The 16,238-nt window shown below is 43.8% G+C and overlaps 1 pseudogene; it reads right to left on the reverse strand.

Moving 5' to 3' along the window:
* LOC128812977 (hydrocephalus-inducing protein-like) overlaps positions 1-15,274 on the reverse strand; it is a 122,989-nt pseudogene extending 107,715 nt beyond the window's left edge.
* Between the last annotated feature and the right edge of the window lie 964 nt (positions 15,275-16,238).

Below are 16,238 nucleotides of genomic sequence, written 5' to 3' on the forward strand. Positions count from 1 at the left end.
CTGTGTGGTAAAGCTGGAAAACCTTTAATATTTTGGCTTTTAAGAAAAGAAGAAACTTAAAGTCATGGAAGACAGCTGTGATAATTTTGGTTATTTTTAGACATGTTAAATTTTCATTATAGCAATTTTTCTTTTAATTATCTTTTTAAACAGCTTCCATTGTAAAACATCACCCACCATGACTGGCTTTTCAAAAATGCCTTTTAATCAGTAGGGGTCCAATTTGGGAAAGCACAGAACTCTGCATTAAGGACTATCCCTCTTGAAGGCAGCTGAACCTTCAGGCCTGTGTTAAGGTTTCAGTCCAGCTTCACTCATGGTGCTGAAGAAGCTCAAATGATTGAGGCACAGAGTAAACTGGACCTGAAAACCCCTCATATGCAGCTTTGCTGCCTCTCATCTCCTAACAGGAATTGTGTGAGAGTGGCAGAAGGGAGACCTGTCCAGGTGTCATAGCCAGAAACTGGGACATTGAGAACTTCCCTTTTCCAGTTCAAAAAATTCCACAGACATGCTGCCAGTAAGAGGCTGTAGCAGCAGAGTTTTTGTATGGATAATATGGTGCATACAGTGAGTCTGCTCAGGAAAAACAAGACAAGCTCCTAAAAGAAAAATAAGTTTTGGACAGCTAGGGGGTATAATAGACCCATCACAGCTGTGTCAATGGGCTCAAAGCAAAGGCTTTGTGATTTAAAACACACAGTATGTTGTTATGTTTAACTGTATTTTTAAAAAATCCATCATCTCAAGCTGTGTTTTCTATCTGGAAGCTAGAAAAGGTTGAGGAGTTGGCTGCCAGGGACCAGCAGGGGACAACTGCTGCCTAAAGGAGCCAAGCAGGGTAACACATGGGCTGAGGTGAGTGAAACAGGTCTGGGGAGGGGACTGGGATCAACCAGGAGTTCAGATCACCTGGAAGGGTCATGGTGATGCCACAGCTCCAAGCTCAAGCTGGGAAGTCAATCCACAGATCAGGTCCAGTGCTTACCAGGCCAGCCCACAGCAACACGACAGATTCCTCCAAGTTGGGGACATGGGGACAGGTGCACGTGGACAGGGCTCTGACAAGGATGGGAGCCCAGTCCTGAGCTTGAAAGGAGCCACTGCACCCCCTGTGAGAGCAGCCATGGCCAGTGGGGCTGATGGGGCACGCAGGGGACCCAAGTGCAGCAGGTTTTCTCTCTAAAGAAGCCCTGAAGAGTCAGACTTGTAGTCAATCAGAAGAGAAAATCACAAATAAACCTTTGATAGGTTTTTAACATAATACTTGTACATGTCTGAAAGACTGAAAAAAATAGCAAAAAGTTACCAAGAGACTTACGAGGTCACACAAGATCTGTTCCAACCATAGAGGAAATAGTAATTCCCAAAAACTGGCATCTGATGACATTAACCATTCAGGTTTAGCATTGAGGCAGTGAGGTAATTAACAATCTTAATTTGTTTCTATCAAATACTTTGACAGCTCTGCATCTTCAGAAGAAGTGAGCAGATAAATGCCATGATGTAGCACGGGGCAGCTGGTTTGGATCCTTGTCCCCATATATGCTGGAAGAGCACTAGAGCATTTATTCCTGTGTAGGCATGTTCAGACAGCCCATCATCAGAAAGTTAACAGAAAGCAGATATAGCTCCCACATATGTGGAGCTACATACCTCCCAAGCATTGTCAGAGAAGTAATTTATACTTCTATGTGGACTTTTTTTTTTTCAGAAAGAAATTAAAAAGATCAACTTAATCTTTCATTTCCATGTCTTTCCCTGCTAATTTGGATCATGACAGATCTTTTATGTGTACTTTTGCATCCTGCACCTGTGTACAACAGCCTTTGAGAAGAGAGGGGGCAGGTTTCCCATAGCTCCCAGGACTTAATGGAACAGTGAAAACTTCAAAACTGAAGTAGTCCTGTAAGAGAAACTTCATGTAAGCACCTTCCTGAGAAATGGGAGATCTGCAAAAGGGAATTTCAAAAGTAGTATCTAAGAGACAGGAGTAACAATTGATATCCAACAAATAATTTATGTGGTGACCAATTTTTATGACAGTTCTAGATGTAACTTGTATGTTGCATGGCATTGTATATATTGTCATATATTGTATGGCATTGATTTTTTTATTCCCTTTCTACTGTTTTCTTCAGTGCTATTTGAAGGTAAAAAAAGGGTATTTTTTTTCCTTTTTGAATAATATATCTGGTTCCCAGATTTGCTGCCTTGATAGTAATATGTGTGTTTTATTGAACATCTCTGGATAAACTTCCTTACTTGCCATCCAAAGGGAGGACAAACCTGTCTGACAAACCTGAACTGTGATACAAGGATTGACCTAATCCCTCTTAGTCATGGCTAGGGATAACTTTGGGCCATGTTGTGATACCTTGCTGTAACTGACACTAGAGTTCCATTCCCATGTCTCATTTAAGAAGGAGTTCCTCTGCCTGTGTAACAATATGTGTGCAGGGACTCAGTGCTGGGCTTACAGGACAGACTGAAAATCCCCTCTGAGGAACAATCTATGACTGTTAATAGAGACATGACTGTGTGGCAAAGGCAGATTGAATTTCTCCCTTGTTTTAAAAGCAAAAAGAAGCAAATATTTTTTCAATGTTTACTCTGTCTTAATTTTTTAATAGGAAGCCTCTTTTTCCTTCTCTCAGATGATAGTGAGCTTCTTAAGATGGGGACTGTCTTTGGCTGGTGAGCAGATGATCTTAATGGAAGGTGATCGATCTTGTGCCATGATGATAAAACTGATGATAAAAGTGCTGCATTGGGTACAAGTCAAAGGAAGAAACTAATTGTCAAAGTATCAGGAAAAAATATGGAAGCTATTTTGTGCATATCTTTTGTTTGTTTGTTTGTTTGTTTGTTTGTTTTGTTTGTTTGTTTGTTTTGTTTCAGTGCATGTAGAAGAAGAAAATTAAGCAATATAAATTAAACAGTATTTTGTAGTGATATAAGTGTGAATGCAGTTAATTAGCACAGGGGAAATACGATCCTAAAAATAATGTTGGAAATGGAGTTTTGTTAAATAGATGAGAATGCTTTTGCTGGCTGTGTGACAAGCCCCAGTACAAGATGTCTAGTCTGTAGATTCCACCGCTGAGTAACTCATTGCCATAATTCATGTAAAACAATACAATTTTATCTTTCTCCTAATAAAATTAGGTACAAAATGGGTTTGTAGTGCAGCATTTATGCTATCCTCTCTGCCCCAAAGGTCGGTGTATTGTCTGCATTAAATGTTTGAGTCATATTTGAAAGAAGAGTAACTGGATAAAAATGTCTGGGCTGGAAGTGTTTGCTTCCCAGGAGTGTAGGAGCTTGAGTGCTTAACCATAGTTCTGCAGCAGATGGTGAGCAGCCAAGCCACTAGAATGGGATGAGAATCTCTAATGTCAACTTTGCCTTCAGGGATGAAAACCTCTATTTTTTATAGGGAGGGGTCTTTCATCTGCAGTGCAGCAATACATGTTGTTCAGCTGCATTTTAACTAAATGGTTTTATTTCCTACAGCATATGAAGTGTCTGTTTTGGGATAATAAGAACTAGCATTTTTATACATACAAGTCTGGTTCTGCTGAAATCAGTGGCAAGATGATTTGATTTCAGTGGAATCAAGGCTTAGGCAGCCCATTTCAATGTCAAATCACAATAGCAGGCATTTGTGCTTTGAGCAGTATCAGCAGTGTTCCATGCTGAATTATCAACAGCCTTCTGTATTTTTACAGCAAAATCACATCTTAGTTTCTGAGGTGGTGGGAAAAGGAATTCTGCTGGCTGGATGAAATCTGGAATGGTTTTGCTCTGAACCACTTGGGAGTCACAGGCCTGGAATGACAGGGTCAGGAGAGCAGAAACCATCCTGGTTTGGCATGAAAGAGGGGGGACAGAGATGAGGGACACGGAAAACATCAAGATGTCTGAATAAACAAATGAGCTAGACTTTAGCTGGAGTAAATCTGAAAAGATGCAACAAATTCAGTGAAACCTTCTCTGGTTTACTTCACAGACTTTCCAGGCTTTGACTGATCTATATCATACAGTGGTTCTTTTAAAGTTTATCCCATCTCTAATTATTTATCCCATCACTAATATTTGTTATATCTTAGGGTTTGACATGCACTTTTTGAGGCCTTTTAAGAACTGATTTTACCAAGAAACCACAGGATTCAGGATAATATGTTTTAGACTCTTTGGTGTCAGTGGTGGTTTTGTCTCTTTGAGGTTTGCTTTGTTCCCAAGTTGTGGGTTCAGTGGGAAAAGTCTTCATGTAGCATCTGGTTTTTCACTGCCTGTTACTTGCTGAAAAAAAACCATAGCATTTCCAAGTTGCAAATGAAAAGTGTATGCCCTGTCAGGAACCTTCCCTCATCCTTGCTAGAGTGCAGGTATGCTACCCAAATCCTCCTCAGAGCTCTCTTTTTATAAATAGTAGCCAAAGTACAAAAGGCAAGACTTAAACAAAACTGAACAAAAATATACCTTTGGATTTTAAGGTACTGTTAAATCTACAAAGTGAATTTGACAAGATTTAAAGGAGCAATGAAATATTATCTTTCAATGCAACATTTCTCTGCTCAGTTTCTTCTGAAAATATATGGTAGTGAAAGCACAATTCACTACGGAGAAAAAAAGGCTTTCTGCAAATGTTAGATACGGTTGGCTGCTCCTAGGAACCCTTCAGAGGTCCAGGCACATCAAGCTCAACGGTTTGTATATGGCCTTCATTGCAGCTTGAGATTTTTAAAGCAGAGACACTGACCCTTCTCAGATGGACAAGAGTAACAACAGGGCACAACAGGCTTGGAAAGCAGCACTCACCTCAAAGCAGAAACTGGGCTGCTGGGTCTACAAGGGGTCTACAAGGGACGGCCACACTGAGCAAATGTTTGGCCAGTGTGTATTGAAATCTTCACAGGTACAACTCTTACAAACTCTCAATAATTCCTCACCACCAACAACCCCATGGCATCTTTTATCTTGCCTTAGACCCTTTGCCTTTCTAGAATACACCACCAAAACAACAACCTGAACCATGAAAGGAGCTCTGCAATGGAGCCACAGGATAAGACAGGAATAGCATCAAACTCCAGGCCTTCATGTTTTAACTAAAACTAACAGCAGCTGTCCCTCTAAAATAACTTTCCTTATCTGCCTGATGCTCTCTTACATTCTACAAATACTCTCTAATGCTTTAGGAACTACAAGTATGGAGTAAAGCACAACACTTTTGCCTTCAGGCAAACGTTTACAGCACAAGCACATTTTGGTCTCCTGAGTCATCACTTTTGCTTTGGGATATTGCAGGTTTGCTCGAAGCTGAGGTGCTGCTGACAGTTCTGAAGGCTTGTCGCTTTTAGAATGAGAATGCTGAAACAGAGCTGTCATTCCAATTTCACTGAAATGCCTCCTCCTTTTGAAAAACATTCAAATTAACAATGCCTCACTGGTAATCACTCTGTGATTCCCTTTTGCTCGTAGAGAAGCATCTAAAATAGAAAGTCTGCTAGGATTAATTAGTGCAGATGTTAATATGCCCTACATCCTTGCCAAAAATCATAAATGATTACCAAAAAGAATGCAGAAAAGTCCCTCTTGGTGATTCCCAAGGCACTTGGTAACATTAAATACCACATTTTACCACAGACACTATTCAGAGCCAAGTCAGATGAGACCTCATTTCTTGAGAATCATCCCCAAAACTGGAGGGAGATCAGGGCTGATACAGCTGTCATCATCAGAAAGCAGCTTTTTCTTTTAATGGGAGAAGGAATAAGCATTACACCTATTTTAGAAAGGCTTGAACTGGAAGAGATCTACCCGGGGAAAGGAGGTCAGAAGACACAGGGTGCAATCTCTGCCATTACTGTGGACAGAGGTAACAACATATGTCGAGGAGACACCAAGCATCTGGTGTGCCCCTACTCTGTGCAAGAATTCCATAAAGAAACCAACAGAACGTTCTTCCATCATCCTCATGGCATGTTCTCCTGCTGCTGGATTCATACCCATGCACAGCTGTCACTCTGAGTGTGGACCCTTTTCTAGATCACTCAAACACAACCGTGGCTATGAGGGCTACGTGTGAAAAATAAAACACGACAGCTTGTTTCGGTTACAGGGAGTACACCCGTGCACAGACATGCTCCACAGTCACAACAAAGATGTCACTTTTATAAAGAGACACAGTATATCCAGTCAGGTGCAGTGTTATTCAAACAAGCACCATATGCTGTAGCCCCATGATGCCCTTTAAAAATAGCAAGAACTTTAAAAATGAGAGTACTGATCTGGAGCAGAGGCTTTTTAGACTCCTTTCAGAGAATATTCTTCGATATGGAGCACAGCTATGAAGTACAGATGCTAGAGCAGAACTACTGAAGCAGCAAAGGTTTTCAAACAGCAAAATTCTCATTCAGTTGTTGCTTGTAACAAAATATATCGAAAGATTACAACTTGTTTCAAGGCAGAGATGGGGCAGGAAGGGAACTGAGACAAATCCCCTAAGAAGATCTCATCACTGAAACCGTAGTTGAAACTAAACTGGCCATTACCTTCAAATTTTAGCTGTTTGAGAAGAGAAAAAATTTTGTCTTTAGATAAAAATACTTATATCTTCTTAAGATCCAGTTTTAATAGGAATTCAGAAAATTTGATTCGCTTTTGACATGACTGAGTCTGCAAATAACTAAGATAGAATTGACATGTATTAACTCAGGATTTATTTCCAAAATTTTCAACCTACTTAGGCAATAAAATGCAAGTTTGCAGTGAATATAGATGTTTAATATCAATAGTAGAATAGGAGGCAGGACAAAATGCTGCTTATATGCCATAAGAGATACCAAGGAGTCCATAACCACTTATGAAAGCTTTATTATATACATCAACTATTTGAGATTTATCACAACCTGTCAGGTGAAACAGATATTTCTCCTGAGCAATCAGACTAAGTCCCATATCCAGAATCATAATTCTAATTTAATCTGCACCTCATTAATGCACAGAGTTTTAAGAAGCAAAGCTTACTGTAAACAGGACTCTGTTAACGCAAGATCAAAAGCTGGAACCAGAATCATCAGCACCTGTGCTTTGAGTAAAAGAACAGTGATGACAGGAAACATGGCCAAGAAAGGAAACTTAACAAGCTAACTTAATTTCTTTCATTTTGTTAAAGTACATCACTCACGCTTTCCAGTTCCTATTTAGCCATCAGGATGTGCACATGGCACAAGTGACTTTCAGGAAGGATTTGAAGGAGATGACAGTGGTGGATTCAGAAACTAATGCAAGAGGTCATTCTCATGCTTGGGAAGCAGCAAGGAAAAACTGACCTTTCAAATCTCAGCAGGGTGGTGAAGGCTGCTGTCACTGGCAGAGCAGAGGGGATTAGAACTGGTGATTATTTATATGAGACTTATAACTCTCACTTTGGAAAAAAAAAAAACAAAAAAACTCAAATCCTTTCACGCTGTCTCCAAGAGCTTCTACAATTCCAGAACATTCAAACCCAGGAACAAGAGGAGTCTTAGGAGGGTTGTCAATATTCCCCTGTCGCACCATCAAATCAATAAAGTTCTGTCATGGTTGGACACTGGTGCAATGCCAGCGTCCCCATGAAAATGCACCTTCTCTAAATAAATGCTGTGAGATGTTATCAGGAACAGAGCAGAGCAGGCCCAAGCTTAATAACAAAGGAAAAAAACTTTATTAAACTACTACTAATACAGAAAACACATAAACTAAATCTAGGATGAAGACCCTTTAAAACACCCCTCCTCTTCCCAATTTCTAAAAACACTCAGCCATGAACCATCACCTGGGATTCTTGATCAAATTACCACCCTTCAGGTAATCCATACTCAAACTATCAAGGGAGAGAGAAGTCTCTCTTGCACCACAGACCCCCCAGGAAACACAGCTGCCCCCCTGTGTTTCCCTGTCACACATGGCAACCGCCCGGAAAAAAAAATTTGCCAGTGTGACACTCTCCATTCCATGGCACAGTGCTCTCACCACCGTGCATGGACAGACTGCTCATAGGGCTCCTTTAAGGATGCTTTGCCACAGACCCAAAGATACAACAGTTCAGTTTCTCATCCTGGGACTACAGTCCCCCCCATTTTCCCCTGGGGCCGAGGGGTCCAAAAACAGGACTCATCTTCTTCCCGAAGACAGAGGGTATCACCATTCCCTCTTCAGCTTTCTTCGTTTCTCGCCGTTCTTGTGCTGTTCAAAGCTGAAACAGGTCTCCCTGGGTCACCACTGCATCCCCCTAAAATGCAGTCTCCATTGCAGGAGAGTTTGGTTCAGTCCATGGCTAACAAGAAAAGTCCAGCCAAAAGCTACTTCATCATCTCCTCCCACCTAAATATTTCTTCTTCTAACATCTCAGGTCCCGGACTTACTCTCTTCCACTACAAATCAAGGAGGAGTAATACTTTTACAAAGCCCTCATTTCCTGGAAAGGGTTAAAAGTTCAGACTCCCTGGACGGCTGATATCTCGGTCCGGTGTTCCGCCTCCCACGCTGGCCATCCCCCCCCCCGCCTTCTCCTTCTCCTCTGCCGGCAAATTTCTAGGTGCCGCCAGGCTCTCTGTCTCTTTCCCTCTTGGGGGGGGGGGGGCAAAGGCATCTTCGCTTCTCTCCACCCTTCTGTCCACAGGAGCTGGCTCGGTTCCAGACCCTCAGCCCCTCGGCCTACCTGGACAAGGCTGCGTGGCTTCCCCTCCCCCACCCAGCCCATGGCTGGGCAGGGGGGGAGTCTGCACTCTCTGACGACCGGAACCAAAAGAGAGAATTCTCCTGGGAGTTCTTGCTTTTAACCCCCTGTGTTCTCAGAGGCGTGTCTATACTTTCAGTGGTCACTCCAGGTGCCAGTATCCAAACTTGACCACTGATTGGTTTGACCCGACTTCCTGGAAAAAATTCACTTCCATGTCAAACCACGACAAGTTCAAACCACTGTAAAACACAGGGGAAAAAAAAAAAATCAAGACTATTACCACAGATCAAAGTAGAGAAGGAAAACTTGACCCGAGTGATGGGACAGCCAGAAAACTCCAGGGCAGCATTAAAAAGCTGGGCCCTGCAGGGTCATGGGACCCAGCAGACATTCCCACTCTTGGGATGCTGAGCCTTGGGCAGGGAGCGCACGTGCCAGGTCACCACAGCTGCCAGCAGCCCCAGACTGCTCAGCAGTCACACAGGGCATTTCAGAATTCAAGACAGTGAAACGCTGTGATTGCTACAAATGCACTACTAGCTGGCAAGTAAAGCCAGGTCAATTTAAGAAGAAAAGCCCAAGCCTCACACATTATAGTTATTTTGGGCTAGGAGCCACATGATCTAACTCTCCTAACCTTTGATGTGACCCCAGGAATGCATCTTGTGTTTGTCTGAGGCGGGAGTCCAAACTCTGGCATGAACTTACGAAGTTACCAGATAGGCTTTTGTTTTAAAACTGTGCCTTCCTGGATCACGTTTGAATGTTTTTTCAAAAGTTATTAAGGTCTTTGAAGTCCTCAGGTCTGATGCTCAGAAAAAAATACAAGTCTTTCCCTGCAGTCTCAGCTTTGCAAAAATCCTAAAGCACTTTTGCATTGTTTTTTGTATGCAATTTTATTACAGAAAATTTTGTGGTTTTCTAGGCAGCTACCAAAAAAAAAAAAAAAAGAAAAAAAAAAGGCACCACTTATCTACTATGTGCATATATTGATTACTGCTGGCCTTAATGACATAGTTAAAACTTTAAAACTCCTAACTAGCTGAAATACACTTCAGCATTGATCCATTGTTCCGAAACACAGCCCTGTTTTTATGGTCAGCCAAGCACACAGCCGGTCCTACTCACACATGGGATACCAGCAACTGCCTGGATGTGTCACATTACTGATGGGCACAAGGATTTATTAGCTGCAGCTTTAGTCAGATACTAATCAAGTCACAGACAGACTGAACAGACCCAACAAATTAATAGGCAGAACAGACACCCAGCCCTAGCACGACGACAGCATGGCATTCATGGGATGTAGGTCACTGGGGAGGGGGAAGGAAATCCCACCAAATGTAAGCATGCGTAATTGTGGTGGAGGGTTTAAGAGCAACCTGAACCCACAACTTTCACCATACTCATACACAAAGCTTATAATATCAACCATATGGGAGGTTAAGAGGGGTTTTCACACAGTTAAGCTGGCAAACTTGAAATTATTTTGGAAAGGTCACTTCTTATCCAGTGGGTAAGACCACCTCCTGCATTGCCACTGTGACGCTGATATGAAAGAGAAATTCCAAATAGCAAAATGCCTGCAAGGCCACCATAGTTTGGAGAAGAGGAATAAACCAACAAAAATTCCAAAACAAACCACAAACCCAGAAACCTCACAGCACTGATGATGGCAACCTCTGCCTGTGTACATTAACTTCAGCAACAGTCTTTTAAATGCATCTTTCCACACTGCAAGCATTTTACAAAAAGTTAACTTTTCCCGACATTCCTGCAAGAAAAGGCAGATGGAGGCAGGACTGTGATGAGGGAACCTGGGCACGAACACACCCCGTGGTGTCATAACAAGTAGGCAAGAAGGAGACAGGTGGATATGCAAAGACCATTGCTCTTTGCTGCTGACAATGATCACTAATAGATTCCTTCTCATGAAGTCAATTGTCAGGTTTTGAAAAGGCACATGTTCAATTCTGCATCTAATGACATAGTACTGGCAGTTCAGTTCTGTCCTAGTGCCATTTCTTTTCCATCTGTTTTTTCCCCAAAGGGGGATAAAGGGCAGCAACATTATATCAGGAGTTCATCTCTATTACAATGAACTTACAAGACCTCACACTAGAACAGGTGTGATAAGGGAAGAAAAAACACTACACAAGGTAAACAATAATCAAGTCACACGTTCTTATTATTTTAATTACTAGTTGAACCATGGAGTGTTGACCAAGCTTTCTAATAATTTCTAGTCACTTTATAGAGAGTTTCTTCTTCATTCCCTTTCATCTCCTTTATTCTTACATGTTGTGGCATCCCTGCTGCTGTCATACATGCATTTGTTCCTATTCTTCTCCACGTCGAAGGAAGGACAGAAGTTTTATTTTACCTGAGAAATTTGAAGATCAGTAGATCTGAAAGCATGATTATGGTGTACTGGTCAACTCAGCTTTTTTTTTTTTTTTTTTTTTTCTTTCCTTTGAATACCCAAGAGGTCCTATACCCAAGATGGATGGCAAGTTTTGTAACTTCACTGAAGATACCCACCTCTTTCATTGGGATTCAATCAACAGCACACTCAGGAAAAGTTTGACTGCACAGAGGATCACAAGAAAATATGTCTCATGAAGAGTGGTAGGTTTAGAGATTAAGCACAATTTATTTCTTGTACTAGTGCAAACCAGGATAGCCTGTTCTGGTGAGCAGCCAGAGAAAGTGACTCCTGAACTTTAAGTAAGGGCAGATGCAGAGGGAGAAGTGTAAATGCAAAGCAATCCAGTGACAAACAGTACAGAGCATGTTTTTAATCCTAAATCAAGATCTGGATGCAAATGAAGATAGGGAAGGATATGAATTACCAAGATAAATACATTGACATAGGGGTTCTGCAAGAACCTCCCTGTGACAGAGCAGGGATGTCTCTGTAACCTGCACAAACTGTGCATTACTGCAGGCTGACTTTATCAAATATGGAATTATCCTTGAATCTGAATCTGACTGTCTCAGTCTGCAATGCTCTACCTTTACACCAGGTCCTTTTGAGGGCCTTGAATATTATTCTCTATACTTGTGGTTTAGTTTTGCTGCATTTTTATTTCCCTTTTCTTAAGTGTGGCAACAGTCAATTTGTTTCTCCTTGTTCCATCCCACATACTCAAGGATGCCCAGTACCTTCCACTGCAAAATCCCAAATCATGAAGACCACTCCATGACACGTTGGTTTGAAGAGGTGCTGCTTTTGATCTTATCTCACGGTAAAAATCCACTAAAATTAATTACTGAAATTAATGAAATGCCACAGAGCAAACAAGAGGACCCTGAGTTTTGCATTCTTAAAATCCTTCCTCTTAACCACAGCCAGCAAACGGCCCAATCTTAAAATTAAAAAAAAAAAAAACAACCAAAAAATAAAACCCAAACCCAGCCATATCTATACATAAGGGAAAGGTTTAAAATTATCAGGTCTCATGTTTTTTTATGCAGAAACCAACACCATATAAACAAGACTGCCTTTAGGAGCAACATTGATTCTCTTCCACTACTCTGTTACAGTTAGGATTTCTTTTATCTGCTCCATTTTTATAACGAGCCTTTATCTCACAGTCACAGAGTCAGAAGGGTCACTTCTGCCTCATTCCTCATAATGCACATGTACAGCAGCACAAGGAAGAAATAATTATAAGAGAAAAAAGAACAACAGAGGGAGGTAATTATAGGACACTATTGCTTATTCACACAACCTATCTGAAATATGGCTTCCATTCACTCCAGCTACTTGTCTCATCTTTTAAACAGTCTGTATCCCAACATTCTGCTGCCTGCAAATTACAATACAAACAAACACAGGGGTTTCAACTGCTTCATCATTATCAATCAAAAATTATTTCAAGAAATATGCACAAGCTGTGACTCATCTTGGTCATCGATGGCTGTTCCATTTCTTAGTCACTGAATAAGCCTAACACATGACTCATCTCAGCTGACACATTTTCAATTGGATCACTGATATTCCAGACCTTCAAAAGAATTATTCATTTGGCTTAGTACTAATAGCAACATCTCCTCCATCTCCTCCAATTCTAGAACCATACTACACAGTGTATACATACAACTTAAGGGGGTCTAAACATGTGATTCAATTGGTTTTACCCACGGGGAATTCAGAGACCACACAGAACTTGCTCTTCTATGGGCATATACTATCTATCAAGCATGTGCATATCCTTCTTCAAATAAAACTTACTTTCCTCCATCAATTTGTTGAGTCTAATAATAATAATAATCATCATCATCATCATCATCATCTCTACTGGTCATCAACTACAAAACTGATTCAACAGAATACGCGTTTTGTAAGAAGTATTGATGACTGGAACAACCCATCTTGCATGTGTTCAGCACTGCCCACATCAACATGTGCCCTGGGCAAAGCCCACCCCTTTCTCACTCGGTCTCCCATGTCCATCATCATCCCAATCAATCCTCTGCATTTACAGGCTTGGGTCAAGAGGATCAGCAAATTGATTTTGCCTTGCCTGGAAGCACAGTTTGGTGACCTGGTGACATTTCAGCCCTGTGGCCATTTCCAGTCAGGAATGACAAGCAGATGCTCTCCAGCCTGCAGGCTTCTCCAGCATGAAGGGAAGCTCCCAAGACACACGGGGCATCGTGCAACCTGGCAGTTACCTGTGGAGCAGCTGAGCCGGTCTTCTGGTGTCAAACAGCACGTGTGCAACTCACACAGCTCTACAGACACTGCAGCCCTGGAGAGCAGCTGCAGCTATGCCTGCACAATTCTATTTTACAGCCAAGTGGTCTTGTGTAGGTAGCTTGCTATTTGTGATACATACACAGATACTGGTTTCATGAAAGTGGAATTCATACAGGTACGGGAAAATGCTGTAAACCCCTGACACATTTAGAGGAATATATCCATGTGCTAATAACATTTTTAGTTTTGCATGTTAACTTTTGTTAACTCAATGGCTGAAGAAAAACCACTCAGGAAACAGAACCATTAGTTCTATTCACTTAGCACAGAATTTCTTGCATTTCCCATTGTGGCTAGTAAAAAGAAAAAAATCCCCAGTACCAAATGTGAATGCAAAAAATCCCAGTCCATTATTAACTAGTACTCATGCAGATTAACGGACATCACTATTTTTCATAGGCAACACCTTGGTAGGGGGAATACTCACAATGGTCACAAACTTTATGAGCCCCATTAAGAACAGGATGGAAAGTACAGCATCTGAACAGATCAAGACACTCAGCTACATTAACCTACCAGGATATTCCAAATCTGAAGCAGATCCACTGATACATGATTCAAAACAAGCTCACTCCCCCATACCGGTAACATTTTAAACACAAGTTCCTTCTAAAGTAAACATCTTGGCCTTCACCTTGGAATTTATCTTCCAGAAGCACCATGTTTTCACATAGCAGAAAAGGACAACAGAAGATAAATCCTTGCCTAGGCAAAATTAATTCACTCTTTGGTAAACATCAAGTTGTGTAGTAAGATCCTAATGTGGCTTCTGTCACTCAAAAAAATTAATCCTATTTTCACAAAGGAACATGTGCACTAAGAACCAGCAATCTAGAAAGAACAGTCTGCTCTGATTGTCAAAAAAAAAAAAAAAAAAAAAAAAAGCCATCTAGGAAAGCTCGTTTCAGGATGCTGCCAGACCGTAGCCACTTGTCACCTGGACACAGGGACTAACACTGGGAAATTATCTCAAGCTCTGGCCACGCTGCCACAGCAGCTCCGATGAAAAAGGATGCTGACTTAAGTAAGTGATTCCCGGAAGAAAAACAACAGCCAGTGTGTCAGAAGGGAAAGAGGTGCTGAGCAACACGCACAATCTGGCATCCACATTTCTCAGAGAAACCCAAACCCCGAAGGCACTTGGCCAGGCTTTCCCCCCCTTTTCTCCTAGCTGGTAGCGTGAAATACCACTGACAATCTTCTTCCCTTTGCACCTGCTGCCGAGCGCACACAAACCCCGCTGCCCGCCCCGGACCGGGAGCCCGGAGCTCAGCGCTGAGCCGGCGGTCCCGGCGCCGCCGGGGAAGGGACGGGGCGGCGGCTGCCGGGAGCGGGGCTCCCCCGCGGGGAAGCCACAGGTGAGGGAAATCGGCGCCAGAGCCGGGGGCTGCGGGGCTCGTACGGCGCGCTCCGAGCGCAGGGATGCCCGGGGTGGCAGCGCGGGCACCCCGCACCCGCCCGCGCCCCCGGGGGAAGGAGAGGGCGAGGGGCGATACTGGACCAGGCTTTGACGCGGATCTTCAGCTCGCCCTCCTGCGGCTCCGGCATGGCTTTCTTGGACACGCGGAGCTTGTTGAGCCCCCCGAAGGCGGAGAGCACCACGGCTCGCATCTCCTTGGCGTCCCCGGCGCGCAGGCTGCCGCCCGCGCCGCCCTCGGCCGCCTCCCTGCCGCCCTCCTTGTCGATCATCTGCTCCGTCTCCTCGGCTCGCTGCGCTCCCTCCTTGGCCATGGCGGGGCTGCGGCGGCTCCCGCGGCGCCGCCGTGCGAGGCCGGTGCCGCCGTGTGGAATGGCCGCGGAGCCGCCGGGGCCCGCCCGCCGCACTGCACCGGCTGCGCAGCGCCCTCCGCCCCGTGCCGCCCCCGCGCCGCCCGCGCCCGCCGGCCCGGGCAGCGCCCGCAGCAGCCCCCGGCACGGAATCACAGAACCAGGCCGGTTGAAAGGATCTCTGAGATCACACAGTCCAACTTTGTAACCCGTATCCACCTGGTCACCCAGACCACGGCGCTGAGAGCCACGTCCAGTCCTTCGACACCTCCAGGGGTGGGGACTCCACGACCTCCCCGGTCAGCCCATTGCAATGTCTAATCGTCTTTCTGTGAAGAAATTCTTCCCGATGTCCAGCCTCAACTCCCCCTGGTACAGCTTTAGTAAGCCCTGTCACTTGTTACGTGGGAGAACAGCCCGATCCCCACCTGGCTCCGCCCTCCTTCCGGGTAGTTGTAGAGAGGGATAAGATCACCCCTGACTGAGTCTCTTCTCCAGGCTGAACAGTCACCTTAGGCCAGCGCAGAGCCCAAAGCCCGCTGAGCTGAGTGTGAGGCCAGGCTGTCTGATTGGACCAGCCACCCTCTGTGCCCCAGAGCTCGTGGCACTGTGGATTAAATCTTCACTCGAGATGCCCGGGTCTTGATCCTCGCTGGGGAGCCCAGTGTGCAGAGTCACACCTTCCCTGTTCCTTGTCCTGAAGCTCTTCTTGGGCCCAGCTCAGTGAGCACTCTTAGCGTCAGAAGAACCATGCAGGCGGGCAGCTGCCTCACGACTGACACACACCTTTGCAGCAAGAAACACAAGCTTGAGACTCTGCTGTAGAGCACTTTTAAGCCTTTATACAACAGCTCTTTAGCTGGTGATCAATGCTGGTCTTTGTTGGCTCCTGTGGGGAGCTAAATCCTTTAATATGAGCACAGGGTGTCCTGCAAGGCACCCATCCACCAGAGCTCCCTGGGACTGTCTTGGTTTGGG

Source organism: Vidua macroura, chromosome 11, assembly GCF_024509145.1.
Source record: "Vidua macroura isolate BioBank_ID:100142 chromosome 11, ASM2450914v1, whole genome shotgun sequence".
In the NCBI taxonomy this organism is placed as follows: Eukaryota; Metazoa; Chordata; class Aves; order Passeriformes; family Viduidae; genus Vidua; species Vidua macroura.